This window comes from Triticum urartu, chromosome 3 (genome assembly GCF_003073215.2).
Source record: "Triticum urartu cultivar G1812 chromosome 3, Tu2.1, whole genome shotgun sequence".
NCBI classification, from domain to species: domain Eukaryota; kingdom Viridiplantae; phylum Streptophyta; class Magnoliopsida; order Poales; family Poaceae; genus Triticum; species Triticum urartu.
This window is the reverse complement of record NC_053024.1, coordinates 636,493,610-636,500,028: the sequence shown is the minus strand read 5'-3', so window position 1 is coordinate 636,500,028 and position 6,419 is coordinate 636,493,610. Positions and strand designations below refer to the sequence as shown.

The 6,419-nt window shown below is 48.3% G+C and overlaps 1 pseudogene; it reads left to right on the top strand.

Annotated features, from left to right (window-relative positions):
- The first annotated feature begins 771 nt into the window (after positions 1-771).
- On the top strand, positions 772-1,884 carry LOC125547063 (annotated as a pseudogene).
- The last annotated feature ends 4,535 nt before the right edge of the window (positions 1,885-6,419 follow it).

The following is a 6,419-nucleotide window of genomic DNA, read 5'->3' as shown; positions in this document are numbered from 1 at the left end:
CATATGTATATTCTGATTTCCTCATATTATAATATCAGACAATGAGATTTTTATCGAAATATAATGCAATCAATTCCCGCAGCAACGCGTGGGGTATCGTCTAGTATTCTAAAAAAAGGCAGTGTAAAGTGGTGTATTATTTTGGCAAAGCAAAAGATGTATGGGTGTGTTTAGAGCACATCTAGATGTGCCCTAATTATTGCACATCTAAGTGAGTGAATCAAGCATAAAGAGGAAAAGAAAAAAAGAAAAAGAAAATATCCACGTGAATCTCGATGTAAGATCACTGATAGAACTTAGATGTGCAATACTTATGGCACATCTAGATGTGCTTTAGTAAAACTGAAAATGTATTGGCAAAGGAAAACAATGTTTGGCAAAGGAAAACAATGTTTGGCAAAGGAATAGAAGGCAGCACACCTCGTGGCAGTGTTGTGTTATTTTGGCAAAGGAAAAATGCTTTTCTTATGAAGCAAACGTGGAGGAGAGCTATGTTATTTTGTCAAAATCCTAGAACAAAATAGAAAAAAGAGATTATAGTGTCAATCCAGTGTGCGTTATTTTGGCAAAGGTAGGAAGAAATATATGCTTACGCAACAAAGGCAGAGAAACGGCAGCGAAAATCCCTCAATATCTGACGGCACGCACACACAATGACACAATCCATACATATATGTGCCCTCCTCGTCTTCTTTAAATCGTGCCACTGCGCGTTGTCTAGTCTCATCACATTCACAATCTCCTAGCACAACCCAGGTTACCCAGCACAACATGGCAGCCATGACAATCACCACCTCGAGCTTCCTCAAGACCCCATTCCCCGGCGTTTGCACTCCGGCAGCCACTCGCACCCCCTCCCGTGCCGCCACCCGGCGCACCGGGGCCGTCTGCAACTCCATCTCCTCCTCCACCCCTCCCTATGATCTCAGTTCCTTCAAGTTCAGCCCCATGAAAGAATCCGTCGCCTCCCGCGAGATGATCCGTCGGCACATGACCGACATGATCGCCGACGTCAACACCGATGTCATCATCATCGGAACTGGCAGCGCGGGGCTGTCCTGAGCCTACGAGCTCTCCAAGGACCCGTCCGTCAGCATCGCCATCATCGAGCGGTCCGTCTCCCCCGGCGGCAGCGGCTGGCTCGGCAGCCAGCTCTTCTCCGCCATGGTTGTGCGCAAGCCGGCGCACCTCTTCCTCGACGAGCTCAACATCGAGTACGACGAGCAGGAGGACTACGTGGTCATCAAGCATGCCGCGCTCTTCACCTCCACCGTGCTGAGCCGCCTCCTCGCACGGCCCAACGTGAAGCTCTTCAACGGCGTTATCGTGGAAGACCTGCTCGTCAAAGAGCACCGCGTCGCCGGCGTGGTCACCAACTGGGCGCTCGGGTCGACGAACCAGGTCCAGGACACACACTCACAGGCACAATCCCACATGGACGCCAACGTCATGGAAGCCAAGATCGTCGTAAGCTCATGTGGCCACGAGGGGCTGTTCAGTGCCAACGGGAAGGGAGTCAAACGGCTCGAGGACATGGGAATGATCAAGACGGTGCCCGGAATGGAGGCGCTTGACACCAACATGTCCGAGGATGCGATTGTCCGCTTAACCCGCGAGGTCGTCCCCGGCATGATCGTCGCCAGTGTTGAGGTCGCCGAGATCGACGGGCCCCAGAGGATGGTGAGAAATATACTGCGTTTTTTCACAGGAGTTCTTGGAATCATTCTCATTTCTCTCACCGCCGTTTTGGTGTGTCTTGTCTTGTGGTGGTTGCAGTGCCCAACGTTCGGCGCCACGATTATCTCCGGCCAGAAGGCAGCGCACCTGGCACTCAGGGCGCTCGGCCGTCCGAACGGCATCGACCCGGAGACGGCCCGAGCGTGAGGACCAGCGGCGACACCGTGGACGCCTGGACGACGGAGGTGACACCAAAGCGTCCGCTGGTGTTTGATGAAACAGAGGAGACGTTGGACAAAGACTTTATATATGTCATCTGTCTACTTGTGTTTAATCCTCTGTTCATCTCTACTAGTAGCAGCAGGCGTCGTGTTTATAGCACTGCCGCGGTTTGCCCTTCCGCGTGATGGCAACTCCATGGATCCTTCCGGAACAAGATGACAGAATAAAATGGTTGGGCTTCCTATACATGTGTGCGCGCGCGTTGAATTTCCAGTTCTTTATTGGTGTATGCGCACGCTATTTAGGACATGTATAATGGTTGATAAAATAATTTTATTTTAAATTTTACATGTAATTTAGAAATTCAAAAAACATATATACAATGGATCATCTTTTAACCTTATCTTTATAAACTAGTTATTCCTAAAAACGTGGTGAGATATATTGTGCTAAGAGATCATCTCTTGTCTTCTCTTAGAAGACAATACTTTTTTTATGATTTCTCTCTCCTCCGCCTCATCATTTATCATATGTGGAATCCCTAAGATAGAATCATTGTACATGCCCTTACTCCATGAATAAAGCCTCTGACAAGCGGTAGTTTTTTTTCCCGAGAAATTTTCAATCTATTCATCTTCCCGACAAGTGGCAGTTTTTTTTTTGAGGAATGCCATCATGGCTCACTTTATTGCTTTCAAATAGTTGTTACATCATCCACAAGCAAAGAAATGATAAAACTAGGATGTTCATCAACTCAAACATTGTGATTGTGATTAGCCTCCCTTTAGCTAGGCTATGAGCAACAAAATTGGCATCCCTATTATAGAATGAATACTCAACTCTACTAAAAGTAGTAGCCTGTATACAAATATCCTCATAGAAGCAATCAGACTGAATCGGCAGTTGATCTTGCGCAACGCCCTCCCTCCGTTCCGGTACACAAGACCTTTTAACCTTGATCGTAATTTTTTCACGCAAGATTTAGTTGTTCATTCATATGCCATAACAAAGAAGTTCCTAGCGATTTTTGCTGCATGATTAATATTTTGTTGATCAAAATTAGACTCAACATGTGAGAGGTTTTTGTAAATTAAAATCGATGAAAGTACCAAAATTTGAGTGCCAAGCATAGCATCTCTAGCAAATCCCGCAAATCAGCCTGTCCGATAAAATAACTGTGGTTTTACTGAAATGAGACAGAAAATCGTCACGCGCAAGTCCTGTAAAACGGCCTGTCCCGAAGATAATTTTTGGTGGGGCGGAGTATTCCCAATTTGCAGTATCCTCTATCACTTGCGTGACTTGGTGGGAGGCACATTTTCGCCCGCTTTCTTGCGCACTGTGCCATCACCTCGCCGCGCCTCCAATCAGCGGCATATGGAGTACCCGCAGCCATCGGCCGTCGGATTTGGAGTAACGACTGTTTACGGATCTGGGCCGGATATTCCCTTTGTGGAACCAGTAGGTTTCATTTCTAGTAGTGTATCAAACACAAGAATGAGGCCCAAACATAGATCGGACCCATTCCATTTCATTTGGTGTCACATAACAAACACACCCTCTTGTCTCAAAAAAAAGCACACCCTCTTCTAAAAAAATAAATCAAACACACCCTACATCTTGAGTTTCTCTGTACCCATCTTTTGAAAAAAAAACTTTATTACATAGTTCATATTTTGTTTTTACGTTTTTTTGGGGACAACTATTTTGTTTTTGCGTACGTACTAGTTTCCACTTCAATGACGATTAGCTAAGGCCTTGTACAATGGGAGGTGCTTAGACAGATGTTTAGAAAAATAATCCGGGTTTTTCTGAAGCACCGGTACTTATTTGTATAGGATAGACGCTTAACTAAGCGTCTCTCCTGCAGAAATAGGCACCGGTGCTTAAAAAAGCCTGATTTATTTCTCTAAACACCTCCCATAAGCATCTTTCATTGTACAAGGTCTAACATCACGGGGATGTTACAATCAGATGAACTAGTGTCTTTTTAGAAAAAAGAAAACTTCTCCGTGAGAATATTATTTCTGTTTAGCGCTAGGATCATGGGGGTGGAACGGGCCCGGAAAAATCGTCGCCAGTTGAACAGGTTTGATCGATCCATCCTTCGCCCGAATGGATGGACGCATCTCACTGCATCAGCAAAAACACCCTCGGTTCATCTCGATACCACCCAGCCGATCGAGATGCGGTCGCCGCGTACAAGACGCTGCAGACTCCGTCGCCCTGCGGCAGCCGCCTTGCCGTACTGCAGGAAGGGTCACAGGAAGAAGAAAGATCGTCGTCGACGCGAAGGCAGCGGCGGCATGACGGCGTCTCTCTCAGACGACTCGCTGGCCAGCATCTTCACCCGGCTGCCGGACGCGGCGGCCGTGATCCGCTGCGCCGCCACGTGCCGGCGTTGGGCCCGCGTCGTGGCCACGAGGGCCGCCATCATCTCCCGCTCCCTGCAGCCTCTGGGCCGCTTCCTGCCGGACCTCGCCGTCGGCGTCTTCCACCAGGAGAAAGACTGGCCCACCGCCCGCGGCCGTGACACCGTGCCGTCGCGCCCCTGCTTTGTCGCGAGGGCTCGCTTCCTCGGCGTCGGTGGTGGTGGGCAGCTTTGGGGACTAGATGACGACGGCGGGCTCTTGGATTACTCCCGCCCGGTCGCGTCCCGGAACGGGCGCCTCGTCCTCGAGCTCCGGCGTGAGGGCCGCGCCGTCGACGGCCTCAGGCTGGCTGTCTACAACCCCATGACGAGTGACAATAACATCGTCATCGTCCCACCTCTCATCGTCTCAGCAGCACCAGGCGGCAAGAACAGCACGACGACGACACGCGACTACGGCTGCGCATTGCTCACCGGCCACGACCTGCGCCCACCGCGCTGCCAGAGCTTCTTCCGTCTGCTGCTGATATACAACCGCAGACGCCGCCGCAGGGACTCCACCGTGCTTCGGTGCTACTCCTCGCACACCGGTCGCTGGGGACCAGAGGCCGAATCCGACGTCAGGATCCACGCCTCCAGGCTGCGCTGCATCGGCCCAGCGGTGGTGCGGCGTGGAGTGGCCTTCTGGGCTCTGGATCACGGCGTGCTCGGCGTGCGCCTCGATCATCATACTGATCAGGATGGAGCCGTGACGGATATGCACTTGTTGCCTTACAACATAAATCAGCACTGGCCAGAGAATAGGTTGCTGGGCGTCTCGGCGGACAATAGACTCTTCATGATGCACGTTGGGGTCAGAAATGGGCAGAACAAGATCCTGATAGCGAGTTTTTCATACTTCGAGTTTCCCGAGGAAGACGACATTCGCACCGGTAGAAGAGAAACCGTACGGGAGCACGCATTCGTGCTGATGCACCAGATGAAGATGGAACACCATCACACCGGCATCAAGCTGCGGTGGTTCGGCGACAAGAGTGGGCTCGTCTTGTTCACCATGGGAGCACGGAGCGGGCATGCCAGCACCTTCGTGTTGAACCTCTGGGAGGAATTGGTCTACAAGGTGGCTGATGACGGGGACTCATGGAACAACTTGATCGGGTATGAGATGGACATGGCCGCATACCTTGCCTCTATAGACCGACAGTCCTTTACTTGAAATGAATTTAATTGTACACCGAGAATATGTATGTGCATCTATTATGCACATTGTCTAGACAGGTTAAATATTAATGTAGTATGTAGCTTGTATTAGGACTATTAATTGGTCCCTTGCTTTCTCTTATGCTGGTCACAGTGGGGAGTAAGTTAGACTAGTGTCATGCATATGACACTAGTCTAAGTTACTACCTTCATAATCAAAATAACATAATAGTAATATCATAGATTGCTTCATTTATTAGCTCGTAGACTCATCTTGTCTTGGTAAACGTTATGTTACAGTAACATATTATGTTACCATCTCTCATTAATTACTTGCCACATAAGCAAAAAAAAATTCAAAATGCGCTATGTTACTAGCTAAGTTACTCCCACTATGACTAGCCTTAGACCTTTTGGTCGTCATAGCATTTGCTTTTGTTATCGTAAAACAAGAGAGTAGGTTTAGCGGTATCTATGGTCTCGTAGTTATGCTACAATGCTAAGTTAGCAGAGGGTGTATATGATGATCTTATGACGAAGGTCGTGGCCGATAAGAATGACACATCAATGTTTTTTAATAGGTATAGTCGCCTCAACCAAGCGCAACTTAGTTGTATTGTTAGGAGAAGTGTCGAGCGGGCTTGATCTACCATTTGGGTATTTCTACAAATATGCACACACAAAAACTCCACGCTGCCCTTCAAAAAAAAATTAAATGAAAATTTGAACTGTATGCACTTCTACCTTTTTTAACCAATGTTGCCAAAAGTATATCTGAACTTCTTTACAATTCCTAAAAAAATTATGATGGCATGGTAACCCTGAGCATAAAATAATGATAAGCCTGAGTCATGCTTTGACGGTTCCTTCGGACATGCAACACATTACCTCAGGGCAACAGTGCATTGGCATATGTTATAGAAACTCGCCATGGTGTCTATGTTTTCTG